The sequence below is a fragment of the Papaver somniferum genome, chromosome 6, assembly GCF_003573695.1.
Source record: "Papaver somniferum cultivar HN1 chromosome 6, ASM357369v1, whole genome shotgun sequence".
Taxonomy (NCBI): Eukaryota; Viridiplantae; Streptophyta; class Magnoliopsida; order Ranunculales; family Papaveraceae; genus Papaver; species Papaver somniferum.
In genome coordinates, this window is record NC_039363.1 from 155462155 (window position 1) to 155485214 (window position 23060).

Consider the following 23060-nt stretch of genomic DNA (forward strand, 5'->3'; position numbering starts at 1 on the left):
AGCCGCGGTACTATCACATTGGATTAATATGTCTTTTCCTCTATCCACTATATAAGATCGAATCACCCCATCCCTTAAAGGATTCAACTATGTCCAATCAGCTTGACAACATCCTTAAAGGATTGCGGTAACCATGTAGGTAGTGTATTTCTAGGTGTAAGGTGTGTTTTAACACCTCATAACCTTCTCAAAATTTTACCAATTTTCCATACTAAGATTGGTAAATATGAATATAAAACCCCCACTACAAAAAATACTTATATATAGTCAATCACGTAGCAAAGAAACATACCGAGCTACCATAATCATGTCTAGTGCAATCACACACAATCTCAAAAGCATTAGCACTAAAACAAATGAGTGAAAGCTAGTTTACAGTCAGACTACATAAATTTCTATCTCTTTTAAAATTCTATTTTCATTGAATGAAATAGATCCAAAGAAAAATTTATTATTAACATCATGCACCATCTTCATTCAAGTCTTTCATGTCAAATAGTAAACTAAGCATGTTCTTAATTTCATTTTCATCCTATAAGTTAGAATAAAAATTCAACACATCACATATGCATACAAAACAAAGAGTAGTGTGCATTTCACTTTCATCAATTCTGAAATCATCCGAATGAATCAAGTAAATAATTTTATTTCTTTTAAATTGTTTTAAAGTTGTTTTCAGAATATAAATGATAAATTATATAACTTATATGCTTTCTTTTATGGTAGAAACTACATAGTTTTCCATGCTTGGTTTACATATATTCTCATCTTTGACTTACACAAAAGTATATATTTCTACTTATGACTATAACAAATCATACATCGTAGAAACAACATCAACAAAACAAGCATGTGAGTTAATTTTAGCGACATGAATACAAGTGTCAATGATTTTCTGTTTGCCTGTCTAAAAACAATAGGCTCACAAATTTATTTCTCCAAAGATTAAATTTTTAAGAACGAAGTTACTTTCTATGAGAAGTTATCTTCAAAATTATAATCAACAAAATATTCATGACTACAATTTAATTTCACTATATATGCTTTTCTAGGTTCATTCTTAATTAATTACTTGTCACTTTCATTTTTCTAGTTCCTCTGTTTTAAATCAAATATGTTAAAATATAGGATATCGAACCCCCACTAAATTTTGACTCAAGCAAGAATTTCAAAACAATATCAAAAGACTCCAAAAATTGTGAAAAACTAGTGAACCAATGATTTAAACCCAAATCGTTTTGCACAATATAATGAATAAAAATTCAAACAATTTTTGTGAAAACAACATCGCCTAATTCACTACTCAAAAGATCATATTTGATATCAAGACAAGTTACTCGAAGCATCTTTATAAAATTCTCAAATATTTTATTTCATCCAATATCAAGTTGCATAAGATTTGAAAGTGTACATGCTTTTATGAGTTAGGTAACATTACATACATGTTACTCAAAGAATTCACCAAGTTTATAAGAAAATATAACATGGTCATATTCATCACTAACTCATTGATTTCTTAAAAAGCATGACAAAATCTGATATTTCAAATATTGAAAATTGAATTTATCTTATGATAAAATTGAAATATTATGCTCAAACATTTTATCTATAACATATCATTTGTAGTATTGCAATGATCAAATTCAACAAATTTATAATCTCAATCTAGGAGGAAACTAAATTCTTTCTCATTTCAGAAGTATGAACATTTTTAATAAAATTGTTCTACCCGAAGTAAACTTTGAGACCATACCAATACCGAAAATCCTAGTGATGTGAGTATATCTCAACACCACTTTCTTTCAAACGATTTGGTTCAAATTTTTAACCATAACCTATCAAAACAAACATGGTGTAAAACACCAATATATACCAAGCTCTCGTTGTATCCACAATTCACATTAACTTGGATTGAAAAGCTTTGTCAATAACATTTGATATCATTGCAATGTCGTGCAAGAATAGCAAATAAATTCATAGTAAATATTATGTTCATTTCTTGGAGAGAGTTGACATTCACATTAGTTTTGACTAAGTTTTTAATTATTTCGGTTTTGGGTTCGTATAAAATTTCATCTCATAAGTTCCAAACTTATATGAGTCATATGTTTATCGTCATACACAATAATTCTCAATATCTTGTTTCCCTAAAATTTATTCTAAGATTTAACAATCAATTTATTCAATTTAGAATGCCATTACTTGATCACTACAATTACTACAAATAGTTCATCAAACATAACTCAATTGCTTTTAAAGCTCAATTGGTTATAAACCATTTTCCATTATCCGCGCACCAACAAAGAAATCAGCAATCTCATTGCTCCTCACCTCGATTAATCTCCCACAATTTTTATTTCATTGGAAAATAAAAACTTGCTCAAGTAAATGAATTATCACCTGCCACAATCATTTACATGTGAGCATTTGAAGACAAAAAATAAGTAAGGTATGCACTCACATAATTACTTAAAAATCAAATGAAACATATCACTTCAAGTTTCTCTTAAATTTCAAACAAAGATTCAAAGTTATATAGTCATAACATCATACATGTAGTTATAACTTTCTACTACGCATATTATCAAACACCTGTGGTGCAATAGTTTGATTTCTAACAATGATCTTCTTTTACATTACAAAAACTAGACTATGAAGTACTAGAATCAAAACATGATTTTTTTAATGTAATTTCTTATATCTCTAATCTCTAATCTCAAGTGTCAAATCCCTTATTTTGGATAGACATACACAACGATTTTAAAATCACCATATTTCTCAAACCAAAAATATAAATGGGAAATTTCAAAATGGATTTTGAAAATAAAATCCCGATCTACAAGTTTCATGTCCACAAATTCAAAATAGTTATACAAAGATTGGGACATACGAATTCAATTAGGGATAAATTTCATCCCATCAAAAATTTCAGCAAGGTTATGCGGTTTTATAAAATATCTTAAAAATACTTTTTGTATACAAATATTCTGAAATTTAACGTGCATTATCCTCATGATGTCTAGTATATCTAGTAAAAATTTCTAGACTCAATTCATTTTTGGGTAGGAGATAAAAATAAAACTCTACAACATCTTAAAAACATTTGTTTATCATCAAAAATACATATATTTTTTTTTATCTATGCTAAATATTAATGAAGAAAAATATTTAACCATGAAATTCCTAGTCCATTAACATCAGTCATAAATTTACTTTAGGTACCAAGTAACCTAATTCCAAGCATCATGCTAAATCGCTAAAGAAAAATTATACCATTCATATAATTCTATAAAACAAATTAAACAATGATACTTATCATGTTTGAGCTATTGTTTTCATTTGATATCCATGGCAGAATGAAACGTCTTAAAATTGTTGGAACAATTGCTAAATTATGCCTTCACAACAAATAAAATCAAACATGAAACAAATAACGTCATGGCAGAGTCGCGGACTACGTCGCTTTCTTTAAGACGTTTTGTGGCTCTGCCCAAGATTGTGCAAGCAGTTCTTCAATGTCGCTTCGTCCCCAGGATAAAACAACCGAGATCAATCTCTTACATAATCACTCTTTCGGTGAGAGGATGTGAAACTTTTACACTTCATTCTTTCTCAGAAACTCATTTAGAAAAACAGGATGATAACACACTTGTTTTTCTTTCTCACAATAATTCATTTTGATTTTTAAATTCAAGAAACATATAAGAAAAACTCTCCATAAGAAAAAAAGGCTTCAACAACTCCTCTAATTCTTTTCATTTTCATTTTTATTATTGTGAGAAAGAAAAACAAGTGTGTGATCATCCTTGGTTTTTCTAAATGAGTTTCTGAGCAAGAATGAAGTGTAAAAGTTTCATATCCTCTCACCGTGCAAGAGTGATTGTGTAAGAGATTGATCTCGGCTGTTTTATCCTGGGGACGAAGCGACATTGAAGAACTGCTTGCACAATCTTGAGCAGAGCCGTGAAACGTCTTAAAGAAAGCGACCTAGTCCGCGACTCAGCCATGACGTTATTTGTTTTATGTTTGATTTTATTTGTTGTGCAGGCATAATTTGACAATTGTTCCAACATTAATCCTTCCCTGTATGGTTTCAATCAATGATCCAACCCAATTGGATCGATTGAAACACTTATACCAGACCTGTTTTGCTCTAACATGTCCATGCCAACACAATCCCGACATTGAATCTCTTCAGAAGTCCCTCAAAACTCGAACCCTAAACTGTTCTCGCTGCAAAAAATTTCCCGCCAAAACTGGAAATTCAAATTAGAGAAGAAGATGCCCCTTAACCATTCCCGATGTGTCAATAACACTTGGGATGTCCTGGGGCGTAAATAGCAAGTGGGTGCCCCTTAGTAAGTGAGGTGTCCCTTATCCAAATGAGGGGTGCCATTGGTGATTTTTTCCCACGAGCGCAAATACCACTTTTCGAGCCAATTTTTCCACACATGTTTATTTCTCCAAAAATACCTACAAAGAGATAAAATACCAAAACAAGTACAAAAATGGGAACTAACAATATACAAAATTGAGATCAAAATAGACACATAAATGCATCTATCAGATGTTTTGAAAATGAGTAAAAATTCTAGCCCTGTAATTAGAGAAATGTGGATTATAAGCTTTTATACTGCTACGGTTGAATTGTGGTTCTTGAGGAATGCAATTTTTTATGATGATGAGAAGCCTGTCCTTACCAAATTAGAACTTAAGATAAAAAGGATGGTCCACGATTGTGAAGGGAGAATGAAAGGAGTTATGTGAGGTTCTGATTCTGAAAGAGATATTTTACACTACTTCTTTATCCAGGCCAGGAAAATGAGAAGAATGACAATTATTGAGATTTTTTTTCACCTGCCAAATGAGAATGAATTGCTTTTATACTGTGATGGTGCCTCTAGAGGTAATCCAGGTACTGCAGGATATGGATTTATAGTTAGAAACTATATTGGTACTTTTATTTTGCAGAATCTGGTGGTCTGCGAATTACTACTAACTATGTTGCAGAATTTATATCTTGTATCAAAGCTCTGGAATGGGTTGTTGAAAACCAGAATGTCAGATTAATTCTGCAATCAGATTCGAAGACTTGTATTACAACTTTAAAGCAACAGAAGATTCCATGGTTTCTCTTGGAAAGATGGCAAAAGGTTATGGATGGTATACATTCAATATCTTTCAATCATGTTTACATGGAAATCAATTTCCCTGCTGACCATTTTTCTAAAAAAGGAGTTCACTTGCAGAAGGGATAGACCATGGGTTTCAATGATAAACCTAGTATCCTGGCTTGTCTTGAATTCCCAGATCAGCCTTATTACTGATTTGAATATCTCTTTGTATTTAGTTTTGTTTTACTTCTTTTCTTTCTTTGCTTTTCTGTTTCTTTATATTGGGGTTGTAATTTTTAACCTTGTTATTCAAACTAACATTCAACCGTTAAAGTTGACGGGTTGACTAATAGTCAAGGGAAATGAGTCAGGTGTCTAGTCAGATGAGTCAGTACTGAGTCAGCAGGTGACTGCTCTTGGCCAAAGGCCCAAGCTGTTGCAACGGCCTAAAATAATAATGCGCCATGATGACACATCATAACATCCGTTCCAGCTATGATCGCGCTACATCCAGCAAAATACTCAAGCTATTCTTTCTACTCAGTTCCCTGCAACAATTATTTCTCTTAGCATCCATCCATTCAAAATACACCACAACAACCAACATCATTCTATCATTTCAATGATACACCCATTATCTCAAGCCTGCACCTGCAATTATCTCAATCTTTATGTAGCTTCTGAAATATCATCAATTTCATTCACTGCACTAGTACTACCAATACCATACCCATTGATAACCATAAATCTATAGATCAATTTTATCCACTTAAACATAGCCAAGTCTCCTTCAGCTCTTATACATTGCACAAATCTCCCTAGACCTGTAGCAGCAACACAAATCCAATCCATAATTCTGTTGACCCGCAATATCAACGCCAGCATTAATTACCTGCTACTTCATTCTCATTTCAATACCCTTTTATTTATCAGTATATTCAACACAGACTCCCTTGCTCACAAACATAAAAATTTATGTCTACAACTCATTCTACCTCAGCCACCACTTTCTCAGCTACAACCACTTAACAGTAACCTTAGCATATATCTTAGCAACACAAGAATCTCCAAGTCCATACATCACCAGTACCATTATTAGTAGATCATATACTCCTGCTCATATATTTTTGACCTCAAAGCACCATCAAGACTTCCATGCAACCTAGTTTCAATTTAGCATCTTCAACTTAGGTTCATCTTATTCAAACACACATCTACGATTTCTTCTTATCTATGGAAACACCAACAACACCACCGTCTTCATATGAATAGTCAAGAACATCAAATACAACCCAGAAAAAACCCCTGAATTCTACCATGTCTTAACATACATCTAACCGTAGAATTCCAACTAACTCAGCTTTCTCGATTTGGACTTCAATCACTGACTTCATCTCTGCTAATCAAGGACAACCCGAGATTCAATTCCAATGTAGCAATTCAAGACCCTTTTTGCAAAATCATACCACCTTGAACCCTAACTCCAATTATTCTTCATCAATTCTTTCATGTCATTCCTCCCTGTGAAAACTAATCTCATCAATTCAGAAGCCAATTCAATAATACTTCATACCTATCATAATTTCATCATAGAACTCATCAAACGAATAACTTCAACTCAATTCCTTTCCTGCTCTTCTTGTTTATGTAATTACAACGTCTTAATGTAATAGAGTATAGGGAGTTTGAGAGAGTTTGGTATTTTGAGTGTAGGGAGTTTGAGAGAATCTCCCAAAATCTCTCTACTCTATTGAGAGATTTGTAGTGAGGAAAAAATATATTGTAAACTCCCCTGACTCCCCAAAAGTCCCCAAAACAAACCAGCTCCCTAACATTCTAGTTTTTTACCACTAACAGGGAGTTCAAGAGTTTCTTTCAAACTCCCTCACGACTGATGGGGTTTTCTAGGGAGTTTGGGAGACTCTTCTAAACTCTCCCACGACTAACGGTGATCTTGAGAGATTCATTCGAACTCCCCTACGACTAATGGGTAAAACCTGAACTACACTCAACTCCTCCGAAGACTAAACCCTTGTTATTCAATCTCAGTCACGCGGCCCCTCTTTATGTTTTCTCTAACTTTCAGGTGAATGGAAATGAATATTTATATAGGCACCCACTGCTTGGATCCAGGAAGCCAAACTAAGGGTGCCACTGTTCTACTCTCTCAACTGAAGCTGGTAGTCCTTTATCTTCAAATGAGCTCCTAATATCATTCGTTTGTGAGATAATTATTTTTCGGTTCTGACTCCAAATTGATGATTTCTACTTATTTTTCTCCAAATAACTCCAAAGTACCTAAGCTCAAAAACACAGATAAGATACATAATTTACAAGAAAACTAACAAAGAAAGCATAAACAATAGATAAACATCAAGGTGTTTAAGACACCTATCAGGAGCCTTCTCTCGATCATACACAGAGAATTCTTCACATAAAATAATACACACCAATCACGTTTCATTGTGTATTATACTTTGATATTAGCACTTTCTCTACTTCCAACGCTTTTCTCTATTTGTGACCCAATCAAGACATGAACAAGACAAAAGATGACCCTGATGTGTTAAGATGTTTTTTTTCTAAACTTAGGTTTTTTCCGTATCTTTTTGTAATTAACTTAGTTATTAAATAAAATTTTGGCCTAGGAAAAAAAATATACAAAGAAATAACAGAGGAACTCCAAGTTCCTTGGACTCGACGTCCACAAAATGCTAGGTCTCAATTCCCAGGGATCCTTGGGACTCAACGTCCAAAAACGTATAAAATGCATGTATATGGATAACAGCCTGCCACCGAATAATTAGTGTCAAACATTTAAATTTTGTACAATTGATACCACATAATGATCATTGTCTAATATTTAGGTTTTATATCATTTGATCACACACACTGATCAATGTCTAATATTTGCATTATGTGCCATTGATCCACAAACTGGAAAACACTTGATATTTACGCTTTATGTTTTTGATCCTAATCAATGTCTAATATTTACTTTGTGTGCCATTGATTCCATAGTTCGATCAATACCCAGTAAATTGAATTTCATTGATCCCACAGACTAGTCAATGCTTAATAAATTTCATTAATGTCATTAGTCAATTACTTGTTGAGCATATGTTGATGGGAAAAAACGATTTGCTGGTTTTTGAGGAAAATTGGAGAGTTGTGCAGTAGGCGTATTCTCAATTAAGAAAATTGCCCAAACCTTTAACCGATGCATTGCACATGAGTGCTTTGAGTTCGAGAGATCAATATATATGACTCTGGCCTAAACCAAGACAATAGTCGTTCCATAGTCAATTCGGTCACAAAGATGAATGACAGTCAATCTGCAGGAGGGAAACTGAGAATTGTGTGGGATAAATGATGATTGATGTATTGTGGATGTGTTGAGACTTCTGAAACTTTGATGGACTGTCGGTAAATCATGATCTGATTGAGTTCTGTTCAGTTAAGTTCCATTTAGAATATAGAGTTATCAAATAGGTTGATCAACCTAATTATATTGCAGAGTAGTTAACACATTGATATGCAGTAAGTGTGAAAGTTGCAGAGGAGTTGAAGTAAGTGTGAAAGTTGCACAAAGTTCCATATTTGTGCAACATTTTGTATTTTTAGAAGAGTTTGATCTTGACCGAGATTCTCAATTTTGCTTGGATGAGCAAGTAGGATTATTGCTTGAACGTACAATATCTAAGAATATTAAATAATAATATTTTAATATTTATTGGTAAAAAAGACCTAATGGTCATGGGACTATTTGATTTATGGGCTTTTTGGAGAATATAGCGATATTTGACAAAATGTGAAGAACCGAGGTTTTGCTCGAATGTGGGAGTCAGGGATTATTATGGAATAATAACAAAATAAAAGAAAAGAAACGGAGAGGTGTGGGACTGGCCACGCCCATGGCATGGCCGACCTGCCGGTGAGACCGGTCCCGTGCCTTTTTCTTTTTTTTTTCTTTTCCTTTTTTGCTTAGCTCACCATATCATCATTCGTCCGTATTTTTGTGTGCTCTTTTGTGCATTATTAATAAGTGCACCCGCATCATCTCGGGGCTTACTTGGTGGTGGACCATATGCCCGAAAGGTACATATTCAATATTAATCCTTGGGATTCTGCTAAGAAAAGCCGTGAACTGAAGTAATAAAATATTACGGTGAAAATAGAATATTTTCTAGGAATTCAATTGACTAATAATGTGCTAGAATTAATTAATTGATGGATATATACTGGCAGGAAGTCTGTCTAAAGAGTATTATATTTATTCGAGAACCTAGGTATGAGATGGTAGAGGAATCATACTTATTATGAACGTTTATATTGCATAGTCAGGGAACATTTGTGATATCCTGAAGACGTTATTGCTCTATACTAGTGGTCAATCCATCTAGGAGCCTCCCAAGCATTCTCGATTTTATACAGAAGTGTATACTGGAATTGCTCAGTATAAATGATGAAAAATACAGAATATTGAAAGCTCGGTTGAGAGATTTTAATAATTACATACACATGCATGCTCTGAAGAGGAAACACACTCATTCAGAGATCATCGTGACATGAGAATGTCAAGTCTAAATTCCAAAATATGAATTTCATATATTCGTCTGAAGCTAGGGTAAAAATATAGAAAACTATGATTTTACAATTTTAGCTTTAGTCAGAAACCCACCATCAACATTAAGTCTCTCGCTTAGTAAGGGACAGTCATGTTCTGCAGTAAGCACTAGATGGTGATTTTAATAATTATAAATGAAATAAGTATTTGAATTTAGTCGTTAGAAATATAACAAGAATCCTTGACTTTCTCCAATGATGTCACATACGTGCAATGATTTGAATGGTGGTCCTGGCAATATGACAGATCGCCATTTGGAGAGCATGAATTGACGAAGCACCGTAGATTTGGATGGCAAAATTACAAACTTGGTTATTTTAGCACTCGTGGGCCTACTGCTTGAAAGAGGAACTCCTTGTTCCACCAAGTGGTTGGGCTTCAAAGCATCCAAGTATGTATCATCAATTGCAGTGAAATTGCTTTCATTGCTGTTCTAACTCCCCAAATGATTTATGGAGGACCCAATAAATCTTCATCTTGTATCATCTCGATAGCTACATGAACTCGTCAGTTGATGGTTGAATGGATGAAAATCCATATGGACGAATGAGGAATTTCATCATAACTCGTCATCAAAAATTCCAGAAGGTTTTCGTTGAAAATGTTGTAGAATCTTCATACGATGTCCGTTTTTAATGATATATCCCAACTTATTATTGCCCAAGATTTTTTTTTGCTATATTAGAAGAGATTCTGAGTTTAGATCCCATTTGATGGTCTAAATTTATGAAACAGTAAACTTCCGGGAAGTCTTTAGAAACTTTTCAACTGCCATGTAGTTTTGTATTTTCCCCACATATCTTAGCTCGTTCATCCATTTTATGTGAATTTTGGATATGTTGTAGAGGACATCAATACGAAGAGAATGAGATATGACACATACCTATATTCTTCACCAATTCTCCCATATCATCATTTTGTGCGAGACAATGTAAAATTGCGCAGACGAGTTTGTTGCAAAACGTCTTTTTTAGGTCTTTGGACCATTTAATTGTTTCTCGAATGTTTTATGCAGGTCATTGATGTTATTAGTCCACATATACTCTGACTTATGATAGGTGCACAAGTCTCGTGTTCTTGAATTGTCCATTCATGAAATCACCTTTGGAACTTCTGGAGCCGTAATGGAGGGACGTGAAGTATCATGGTCGGTAGACTGTCAGTCCCCGGCATTGGTAGGGTATACTCTTCGTTCTTTCTCTTTAATCTTTCCTATTTGTAGAAAGATAGAGATATCGAGGCTTAAGGAATTGGTGGAAATACCTAGGTGGATGTTTATCCATTGTGAATGCTATGAATTCCGTCTAGAAATTTTTGTCTGCCCATCGTCCACTCTGGAAGCTGAAGAAACTTCATACAATGTTGGAATTTGGTGTCTGAACCCAACTTTTAAAGCCAGGAGATTAATATATCACATGCAAAAAGAAATACTCTATTTAGAGTTGTTTAGGTCAGTTAGATTTCGTATACTTAAGTATATGGTCCATATCTCTCAACTCGTATGTCTGATTGAAGAGCCCTTTTGGTATGTTGTATCAAAGACATAGACGAACATCTTTTTCCAAGGAGTAATTGTCCCATTCCTGACCCATTGGTACGTTTTTCTAGATCAATAACCCTGAGTGTGTCACATCCCATCTGCAGAGGACGTGAAAACATCTTGTATAAGACTTCGACTTGTGCCCGTCTGAGTTTAATGAAGTAGATGTACAAAATTTTTTCGTAGTTAAAAGGAAATCAAGAGGATTGAAGGTCCGATTTTTATTGAAGATCTTAAGGCTGGGCCGATCTTAACCTATACAGGTAGAACATATCCTAGATTATGTTGGGAGTCAAGGTAGTTACGATCCCTACCTATATTGGGAGTCAAGGTATAACTAATCCTAACTTCTTCCAGAATTCAAGGTAGAACGATTCTAATAGGCAATATCGATTTCTCTAAGTCACGTACACTATAGGGTTTGTGTGATTTGGAAATTGGTTTTGCAAAATAGGAAAGTTCAAGATGTAGATACAATGAGTAATTTGAACATGGGAGGAAATCTTACTTCTTAATTTTTCAAAGATATTCCTTGACGAAACCGTAATAGTGGAGAATCTTTTTAAGATTTCTGAAATTAATATGTTTCGTTTTACAAGCAATCAAAACATATATCTGGAAACATATATTAGCTAAATGCTAGCTAATATTGAGATGTCCATGAAGATTTCGGTTATACAGTTGGATATTGGTTGGAATTAAAAAAACCCGAATCTAGGTGCTTTATTGCATATCTTAAAAATATTTTCGTTTATGGAAATACCTTAGTGTTCAAACTACCTTGGTCTATAAATAATGAAGTTTGTTATTTTTACAAACTTATCCTGAGGCAGGCACTTCATTTTGTAGTCATTGATATAGCCGACTAATAGTATTCTCGTAATACTATCTTGGAGAGAAGAGTAACCTAATTAGGCGAAATATCTTACTTTCGCTAGTTTAAAGACTTCTTTGGGATCAAGAAGCGTCTACTAGTACCTTTGGTGGGAAACTAGAATTACATTGTTATTTTAGTTTTCAATTGTTGATTTGATTGACTAGCGGTTTGTTAACTCTTAATTGCACCTAGTTTTGATTATTCTTGAGAATAAGTGATCCTGTCGTATGCGTCAAAAAAACATTCATGGGAGGCTTTTTTTGTTAGCAATTTCAGTTTCTAAGTAACCAAGAGGGGGATTTTCATATTTTATAATGCAATAAAAAGTAAATCAAAAGAAATAAAATAATATTGGAAGTAAACAACAAGAGGAAGATATTGGTTAAGGAGTTCATCTTCAATCTCAAACAAGTGCTTGCATATATGATTAGAATTACGATTTAATCTCTTTTTCATCAAAAGCCCTATACTATCAAGAGAGCAAGATAATCCGTTAATTTCCTAAGTTCATCAACAAACACATTAAAGCTGTGAATGTGAATTCTACTTATAGAATAACTTAACGCCTTGCGCTAATTAAGTTCAATTCCTAGGAGTATTAAGTTTCATAAATATGCTAATTAATGCAATTTTCATACATTGCGCATGAAAGTTCGGATAAAGGTCAAACTCTACATATGAATACAAGAGTGTATCACTAGAAGTTGTAATCATATCATGCTACTTGTATTTAGGGTAATCGCTCGATGATAAACCCTCAATTAGCTATGGACGAGGATGCAAATTCAATTAATTGGTCACTTAACTAAAATGACATCTAAATCCTATTGCAATACATCAATCATGCAATTATGAAAAACAGTAGAAGTTTAAACGATAACAAAGAGAGAAAACTAATGCATTAATCAGGCACAAGTTCTCGAAATCAGACTGCATCCTTAACCAATAGTATAAGATTTAGCTACTCATAGCTATAGAGTTCATCAATATAATAAATGAGATAAAGAAGATGAAAAATAATGAAAGCAAACACTAGTCATGGCTATCTCCAAAGATCCAAGTAGAATACGTGCCCTCAAAAAAGTTGTAGAAGTTTTCCTTTAATATCTCTCATGTTTCCAAAGTCCATCACCAAGGTGTCCACCAAGCCCATCAAACCCATGTGTGATAATAGCCCAGTAAAATCTCCGCCAGAAAGGAATCGACGAAAAACTGGAGTCATTGCCGGAATTTGGACGCAGAAGTCACCAGAAAACTGCTTAGGAGGTCGGGAAAGTCAAACCGACTACTGGGTCAAAGTTTGTCAGCGGGTCAACTCGGGAAGTCAGACCGAGTCAAACCAGGTCAGGTATGTCAAGTCTGAGAATGGCTGACTCATTTAACTAGTCTGAGTACTTAAGGCCAAGGATGTTTTACACATGCCAGATTTGTGTTGCACCATCATTGCGCTAACCATCCCAAGTTGCAATCACCAGCTCAATCTACTCGGTTCTACTTATCCTACAACAATCAGCTGCTCTTCACTGAATTACCTAGATGCAGTGCATTGATTTCTCCCATGTAATTCCAACCTCGGCAAGCACACCACTGCACAAACATCAACAACATTTCCATGGCTTCTACTATTAGGCGGTTCAATTGATGCCACTTACGCCACCTGCAGCTCAGACGACCTCAATACCAGCATCAACACATCACTGCAATTTCATCCTAAACATACATCTATTTCAGGAAGTTCAGTCAAGCGGTTTCGACTGCACCTGACCCCGCAATTACTTCAACTCCATATTCTGTAGCAGCAGTTCATCATCTCCTCTTGTCGACTCTCAACTGCACAAACCATACAAACTCAAACACACTTATCAATCTCACACAATCACTTGAATCAATTATCATCACCACCTGCAAGTCAGGTTCAACTACCACTTGCTTTCCCAACTACAAAAGCTGCAACAATAACTGAACTACACCAACACCTAATTGTTCATCTTAGCCGTCATTACTTCATATGTAATTGCATACTTAATCTTAGCACCATCATCTGCCAGTTCTTGTTCTCTGCTCAGACATCATCTCTGTAACAGTAGCAAGTAGCAACAACTTCACTAACACAAACCACCATCACTGTATGTAATCAACATCCAAACAAACTCCATTAAACCAAAATTAGAACAAACCATCTTCAAATCACCAACAGTTCCTTAGTCACCACAACCACCATCATTTTCAGACTTCAACACCAGATTCATTAGCTCAAGAACACTTAAACCCTTGAATTCCAACCCTATGATCAAACAGCCTCAAATAACACATCAAAACAAGCACAAGTTCAACCCATTTATGTAATATTCCCTCTTGATCCAACATTAATTCCAACACAAACCCATCTGAGTCTTCTCTTTGTCCAGCACTATCTGACAGCAATTTATTCAATTGTAGCAGAAACGATCAATTCATGAACAACCCAGTCTTAAGATCGTATCAACTCCTAAAAGCCCCTTTTAATCTTCAGCAATTCTTCGATCTGATTGACACAACCATAATTTAGTTTCTTCTTTACCTCTATGTGTTCCTCTTCTCAATCTCTTCAGCAATTCTTCATTTGAGCATCAACAGAACATGTCATGTCCCAGCCATGACAGCCTTGAGAAACTTGTGGGTGTAGCAAGAATATATCCGTACAACAGTAATAAATCTCATTTAAATTAATTAGTTATTTTTTGAAGTGGGAGATATAACCACATGTAGGGATGTGTTTTGTCAGGTCTTAGACTTTAGGGTTTGAGTTGCTTTAAAGTCTGTAACTTGTTGTAAGAGAAGGACTAGTGAATGAGAAATAAATCTGAGGCTGCGCTCTGTTGAGTGTAGAAGTGACTAAACGAGATGTGTCCTTCCTATTCATATGAGTAATTTATCTTATTCTTGTCAAGATCAAGCACGTTCTTGGAAGAACAATAATCAAAACCCTCTCAATTTCATCTCTGAATTTCTCTCCTTTTTTCTTCCGTCATTTAGTTTCTCTCTACTCTCGATTTCAGGTGACACTTTGAAGTAAAAGAGAAACATTTCTCTTAAAATTAGGGATTGGTAATGATGAGAAGTGCTACAAGAACCCATCAAATTGATACATGCATACACTTTAGCAAACTAGTTCAGATGGCCACCCCTTCTAGATAGACTCTGCATATCCTTCGCCTCTGAAATGACCTTTTTGCTCCTTTCGCTCCAAATGAATGATTTCTTCTTCTTTTGTGCTAAATGACTCCAAATCACATAAACATTCAAAAGAAAACATAAGATACATATTTTACAAGAAAACTCGCAAAGAAAGCATAAACAGTAGATAAATATCAAGGTGTTTTAGACACCTATCAAATTCCTCCACACTTAGACTTTATTAGTCGTCGAGAAAATCAAACTAAAATTATTCTAAAACATACAAATCCATTTCGTTGAGGATACAGTTACACTTAGCATGTATAACAAGCCTCCGAAAAATTTAAAAGAGGTATACCACAAAACCTATATTTCCAAACTCCAATTACATGTGAAATTTTTTAAAACGACACTAAACAATCTCCTTAATTGGCATACTCTCAATGACTACAGGAGGAAGTACCCTGATGCGAATCCAATTCATATATAAGTTACAAAGATATACTTAGAAAGTTAAAAAAAACTACAATGCTTGGAGTCTAACTGACACAACCACATGTATAGATTAAGAAGATGGATATAAAGATAGATGGTTTGCGAATGTTTACTAAGGTGAACGGTGTTTCCCATATTTGTCTAAAGGTCACTGCCAAGATAAAACATAGAAATCCTATTGGATTGAGATACTGGTATGAATTCTAGTATCAACACAGCTGGCATATATAAGAGAACTAGCGGTCGACAATCTTAATTCTAGATCAACTCAGCTAGCATATACAAGGGAACCAGCGGTCGGTTTTATTGAACATTAATGAATAAATAAATAATTGAATTGGCAACATGATTATATCTTTTGGTTCCAAGTGCATGTTTCTTGTCAGCAGATTACATGGTAAAGTCTGCATTCCACGCTTTTTAAGGCGACGTAGACAAGGAAATCACACACATATTGCTATCCAAGTGTCAATCTATTTTTTATTCCGATTGGTCTAATTGGTCTAGTCTCTTTTTTTTAGTAACTCACTCACACTACTTCATCCTAGCAGTGATAACAATTCGATGTTGGTGCCCCACCAAATCACTTAGAGAAACAAAAAGTTTGCAAAAAAATAAAAACATAAGGTGATATGGTGACGACTCCAAGATATGGTGACAACTATCATGTTATTTCTAACACCTGAGCTCTTATCCTTTTAAGAATAGACTCTATTGTTGGGTTCCTCAACTCTTACAACCATGATGTTTCCATTAGTTTATGGCACAAGTTTCTAGACTTAGGAGTTTATCATCATTTTTTTAATTTTTTTAATTTTATTTATAAATATATACACAAGGGAAAAATAACAAGGATAAAATCTCTATATGATAAACACTCCTCCACAATTAAACTTTACATTGTCCTCAATGTAAAATTTAGTCATTCAAAATAAAATTTAAGGTGGGAAATTCCTAACATGATATGCAACAAGAAATCAGAAATTAAAAAATTAAAAAAAGAATAAAAAATAAAAAATAAGATAAGAGATACAAAACCAATGGGTTGCCTCCCATGAAGCGCTTGGTTTAAATTCGTCTGCCCGCTATCTCTTTGTTTTACGCCTTGGACGGATTCCAACACATTATGAAAACTAATTGAATGTTACTTGGGTGTTTACTCGCCTCAAAGATGTTGAAGTGTATGACTTCTTCGTCGAACTCCATAGTCAAGGTGCCATTGTGTACATCAATCTTCATTCTAGTGGTACTAATAAATGGTCTACCCAATAGTAAAGGTGTAGACGAGGATGAATTCATATCACTTATGTCTAAAACATATAAATCCACTAGAAATATTAGTCCTTTTACCTGCACCAAAACATCATCTACAATCCCTTTAGGGTACATTAGATCTATCGGCAAGTTGAATAACTATGCCGGTTTTCTTGAGAGGACCAAGATTTAAAGCATCATAAATTGAAGTAGGCATTACATTAATAGAAGCTCCTAAATCGAGCATAGATTTTGTGAACCTTGTTTTACCAATAGTGCATGGAATAGTGAAACTATCGGGATTCTTCAATTTGGATGGGAGTTTCTTTTGAAGATACGCTGAAGCGTTCTCTCCCACACTCATTACCTCATTACCGGTAATCTTGTGCTTGTTAGTGAACAATTCCTTTATACACTTTGCATAGCGAGGAGTTTTCCTAATTACTTCAACGAGTGGAATATTCACTTGGGCCTTCTTAAAAACATCCCAAATATCCCTATCTTGTTCCACTTTCTTATTAGCTTTCGCGAACCTTCTAGGAAAAGGTAGAGAAGGAATAGGAGTTTTAGAGCATAGCTTGGTTGAACCTACCAAGCATTGGCATGTCAAGTTTGGTTGTCATATTTTAGTGAATTAAAACTCATTTAAAGAGTCGCTTGATTATGTACTAGAGTCAACTTCGTATAGGTAAGCTTGAAAGTGTTAGGATATGAGACTTACAAGTATTACATGAAGACTTGAAGAATGTGAAGAAGTATGGAGCTACAACGACAACATCATCCTTCATCTTGAGGTTAGTATTTTGACTTGAACTGTTTCATTCCCTAACGTATCTTTCAAGTCGTGCATATTGTAAACATAACTGCGAAGCTGTGTATGATACTCTAGTTACACATAGTATTAAGGAATACAATACGAGGTTTATTGCTTAACCATTAAACTTTGTATATAAGACATCAACATGATCATATGAATGCTATTGTGATTATGTATGGGTATGATTGAAGATTTCATCCTAGAAAATAATGTTTTACATTTGTTTAAAGGAAGTAAGTTCATAAACTTGTTTTGTGAATCGAAAGGGAAATCACTAGGCTTATTGGTAATGTTATTCATTGCAAATCTATTTTGAATTACCAATATGTGTGTTTAGTATAACCGCTCATAAAATTGTTTATGTATCTTGGTAAAACTATTCACAAGGCCTGACTTGTGTATTGGTATGATCGATGCCTTGTAAATAGCAACTTTTATCTAGTCATTTTGGAACCGATCCTAGTAAAAGGTGCAACAAATTTATAAGAGGTAATCGATCCTTGTAAAAGGTAGAACACGTTTTTAATAGATGGGGGAACCTATCCTATGAACATGTGAAATAATTTTGTAGTTTTGGGGGAACCGATCCTACGGACATGTGCAACTGAATACATTTAGTTACCATAAGTTGTGGGGAACCGATCCTAATACCTAGTCAACCGAATTTTGGTAACTAGTGTGACTATGCATAGTACTCACTGGAGGTAGAACCGAACTTGTTTTGGTACAACCGTGAAACCCAAAATTGGTGATTTGATAGGATAATCAATCACATAGTTCTTGGAATTCAGACGAACCAAATCTAAACTTGTTTGGAAGTGTGGAAAATCGTTTCCAAGATTGTAAGTATGAAAAAGGACTTGCAAAGCAAAGATGTCGACATACTTTGATGTGAAGTAACTCTAATCATTAATTGTTCAAAGATATTCCTTAATATCTAAAGGAGAATCTGAGGATCGAAATAAATTGAGAATCTTTTAAATAAGGTTTCCTATTTTTTATATGCTATTTAATTTCCAGCAATTCAATGCATATCTTTAGAAAATAATAATTAGTAATGTGCATTTACTAATTACAGATTTTTCTATTGTGATTTTGGTCAATATTTGGACAGTGCATTTCCAGGAGTTATGAAAACTGATTTTGTGTTTACTGCATATCTTTGAGAATATTCGGTTTTGGAAATTCCTTGATGTCCAAACTTCCTTGTCTATAAATATTGAAGTTTGCATTTCTAGCAAACTAATCCTCAGAGCCAGCAAAACTACCTAGTTGTGTTATTACTGGTGGAGTCGCCTACTCGAAGAGGAAAGTAACCTAATTAGGATAAATCTCTTACGGCCGTTCAGTTTAAAGACTTCTTTGGGATTGAGAAGCTCTATTAGTACCGTTTGTGGGAAACTAGATAATTGCAGTTTATTATTAGCTTTCGATTGATTTGATTGACTAACGTTGTTGAACTTTGATTGCACCTGGTTTGTTTATGCTTGAGAATCTTCTCTTCTGATTTAAGATTCACTCAAACTAGATCGAAATTTCGACGGGGATCTTTAGATTGTTTGTAGATCTAAAGACGTCTTGTGATAATCCAACGTTAACAGACTCCGTTCTGTGTGTGATTGATCACAAGAGATTCAAGTTGATTGTGTGTAGGTGCTGATTGAAGATTAAAGAAGATTTGAAGACAAGAAGACCTTTTCGGTTCATAATCTTTGGTGTGCACAATACTTTTATCGGCTGGAAATGGATCCAACTATAATCGGTTTATCTTTGTGGTAGATTTGGATTGATTAGTTCAGTAGATCGGTATCAATACACTTCTTTGTGATTAATAGTATTGATTGCATAGTCTAACAATTACTTTGGTAGTTGTTGAGAGATTGATCTAAGGACCCGACAAAGGAGTTTATTGGTTAAACCAAAGAGCCTTTGTCAGACTCATATCACGTTGTTTGAAAAGAGTTGTTACCAAACAGATTTGTTATTCCTTTACTGTTTGGAATACGAACCAAAGGAATTGTTCCAAGTGCGTGACTTATTAACAAGTTGGAGGCGCAGGGATACTGAGGGAACTAGGTGAACTATAGGTTTAGTTGTTTGGTCTCAACTACATGAAGTCGGTTTTATTTTGTACAACATGTTAATTCTGAGAGTATTCAATTTTGGACTAGGTCCCGGGGTTTTTTTGCATTTGCGGTTTTCCTCGTTAACAAAATCTTACTGTGTCATTTGCTTTTATTTTCCGCAATTATAATTGTGTTTATTATGATTTAAAGTAAACCACACAAACATTAATTCCTATTTTACTTGATAGACAATCCCTAGAGTTTGGTTAAGTCCGAACCTATTATCAAGTAAACATACTTCGTTGTTGTATTGTCTCGATCTCGTATCCATAGACAATCACATGAAGTGTGAACCGATTAGTTATATTGTCTCGATTAAGTCCATAGACAATCACTTTCAGAAAAGGACTTATAGGTGGAAAAGTTTTACATTGAGGTATGTTTGGGTACCCTATCTTTTCAAGGAGTTTTAGAGTTGGAAATTGGTACCTCGGAAGTTTGGGGGAAATCAACATTTCTTTCCTCCAAAACCGGTTATTTTTGGATCTTCTTGTTACCCGTATCGGTAACTTCAAGTTGCACAAGTTGTTTACCACTTCTCAACGTAACAACATTGACACTCTCTCTTGGGTTAATAGGTTGATAAGTGAGTTTCTCAGCATTTTCTCTATTCAAGTAATTAATCTCCTCGTCTATTGAACCAAGTAGTTTTTGCAAGTCCTTGGTTGCACCCTCCGTTCTCTGCATAAAAGATTTCAGCAACTCTTCCATATTGGACCCTTGATTTTTAGGTTGTTGTTGTTGCTAGAATTGTGTTCTTGTGGTTGATCAACTTGTTTGCATTATCCGTTTTCTGCTGATTTATGCCCGCTAGTTGTTGAATTTGTTGTACCACGAAAATTAGAGTCTCCACCAAAGTAGCCATCTTTGTAAATTCTGGACTTTGAACTTGTTGTGATTTTTGCACTTGTTGTTGGAACCCACTCAGACGGTTGTAAATAGAACTTGCACTTGCAACTTACTCGTTACCATAGATCAAATTGGAGTTGTCTCTCCATCCTTGATCGTAAGAGTTGGAGTAGGTATCAAATCGCTGGTTTGAGAAAATAACATTGACTTGCTTTATGTTCTCGTAAGAGGGACGTGATGGTTTTACAACCACCACTGTAATTTGTTGCATCATTGCCATCACATTTCTCAGTTGATCTCGTCAATTTGATTAACTCCCTTGATAGGTGGCTCTGATCCACGACTTGAAAATTGTTGAGAATTTGTTGTCATACTCTCAATCAACTCTCTAGATTTTGTCACCATCTTGTTCATAAGTGCACCATCACTTGCAGTGTCAAGAAGATTCCTGTCACTTGCTTGGATACCTTCGTAGAAGTTTTTGATAATCATTGCGTCACTTAATTAGTGATGAGGGCATCTTGCCACCAATCTCTTGTACCTTTCCCAATATTCGTACAATGACTCCACTACATTTTGCTTCATCTCACAAATCTCCTTGCGAATTTGAGTATTCTTTGATGCGGGAAAATATCTTTCTATGGAAAGCTTCTTCAGCTCATTCCATTTAGTGACACTTCCAGTATAACCAGTCCTTAACACTGTCTTCCAAAGAAAATGGAAAAACTTTCAACATTGCACCATCTGCATTAGTCTCTGCTGGTAGCATTGCCATTACTATGGTGTGTAAGTCCATAAGATGCTTGTTTGGATTTTCATTCACCATACCATGAAACTTTGGTATCTCTCTAATCCACCCCTTCTTAATCTGGAAGGTTGAGTTTGTTTGCATACACCATTGTTGTGTATCCATCTTGCTTCTTCTTCTTCTTCTTCAACTAGTGGTTCTTGTGGAACCTGAACCTCTTGTTCTTCTTCTTGATATAAAACTTCTTCTTCCACTTCCAACTCTAGTTATTCCGTCTCGTCAAGTTTTTCTTGTAGTATTGTTCCTCTACGAATAGCTATCCCACACCTTGGATACTTCCAACTTTTGGGAGCTAGGGATTAAGTACCTGAAAAACAATCCTCACAAACAAGTGATAAACAAGAGACAAGAAACCAAAAGAAAATATGAAATCAGAAATGAAAATAAGAAACTAAAACGTAATAACAATCTGAATGCCTCCCCGACAACGTCGCCAAAATTTGATCGTTGTCGTATGCGTCAAAAATAAATTTACTTTCTCACTAAGCAAAATATGAATGAAGTATGTGATAAGAAAGAGTTCTTTCCACGAGAGGCTTTTGTTGTTACACAATTTCAGTTTCTAAGTAACCAAGATGGGGGATTTTCAGATTTTATAATGCAATAAAAAGTAAATCAAAAGAAATAAAATAATATAATATTGGAAGTAAAAAATAAGAGGAAGATATTGGTCAAGTAGTTCATCTTCAATCTCAAACAAGTTCTTCCATACATGATTATGATTACGATTTAATCTTTTCATCAAAAGCCCTAGACTATAAAGAGAGCAAGATAATTCATTAATTTTCTAAGTTCATCAACAAACACATTAGAGTTGCAAATGTGAATTCTACCTAAACAATAACCTAACGCCTTGGGATAATTAAGTTCAATTCCTAGGAGCATTAAGTTTCAGAAATAGGCTAATCAATACAATTGTCATACATTATGCATGACAATTCAGATAAAGGTCAAACTCTACATATGATTACAAGAGTGTATCACTAAAAACCGTAATCATATCATGCTACTTGTATAATGTTTGTACTTCCAAGGAGGAGGGTGGTCTTGGCATCAGAAAACTAGAAGATATGAATAAAGCTCTTTTAATGAAACTTTTATGGAAAATTCTTCATTGTCAAGATGAATGGGCCAAATATTTTCTTGCTAAGTACATGGATAAAGATGGCAACTGGATTACTTACTATAAAAGGTCTTCTGTGTGGAGTAGCATAAAATGGGTTATTACAGACTTCAATGAGAATACTAGATGGGTTGTTGGTAATGGTACTCAAATCTCTCTTTGGAATGACATGTGGATTTTTGAAGAACCACTATGTAAGTTATTTCCTGATCATCCTTTTATTGCCTTGCATCCTCATTTAAAAGTCCAAGAGCTAATTGTTAATGACCGTTGG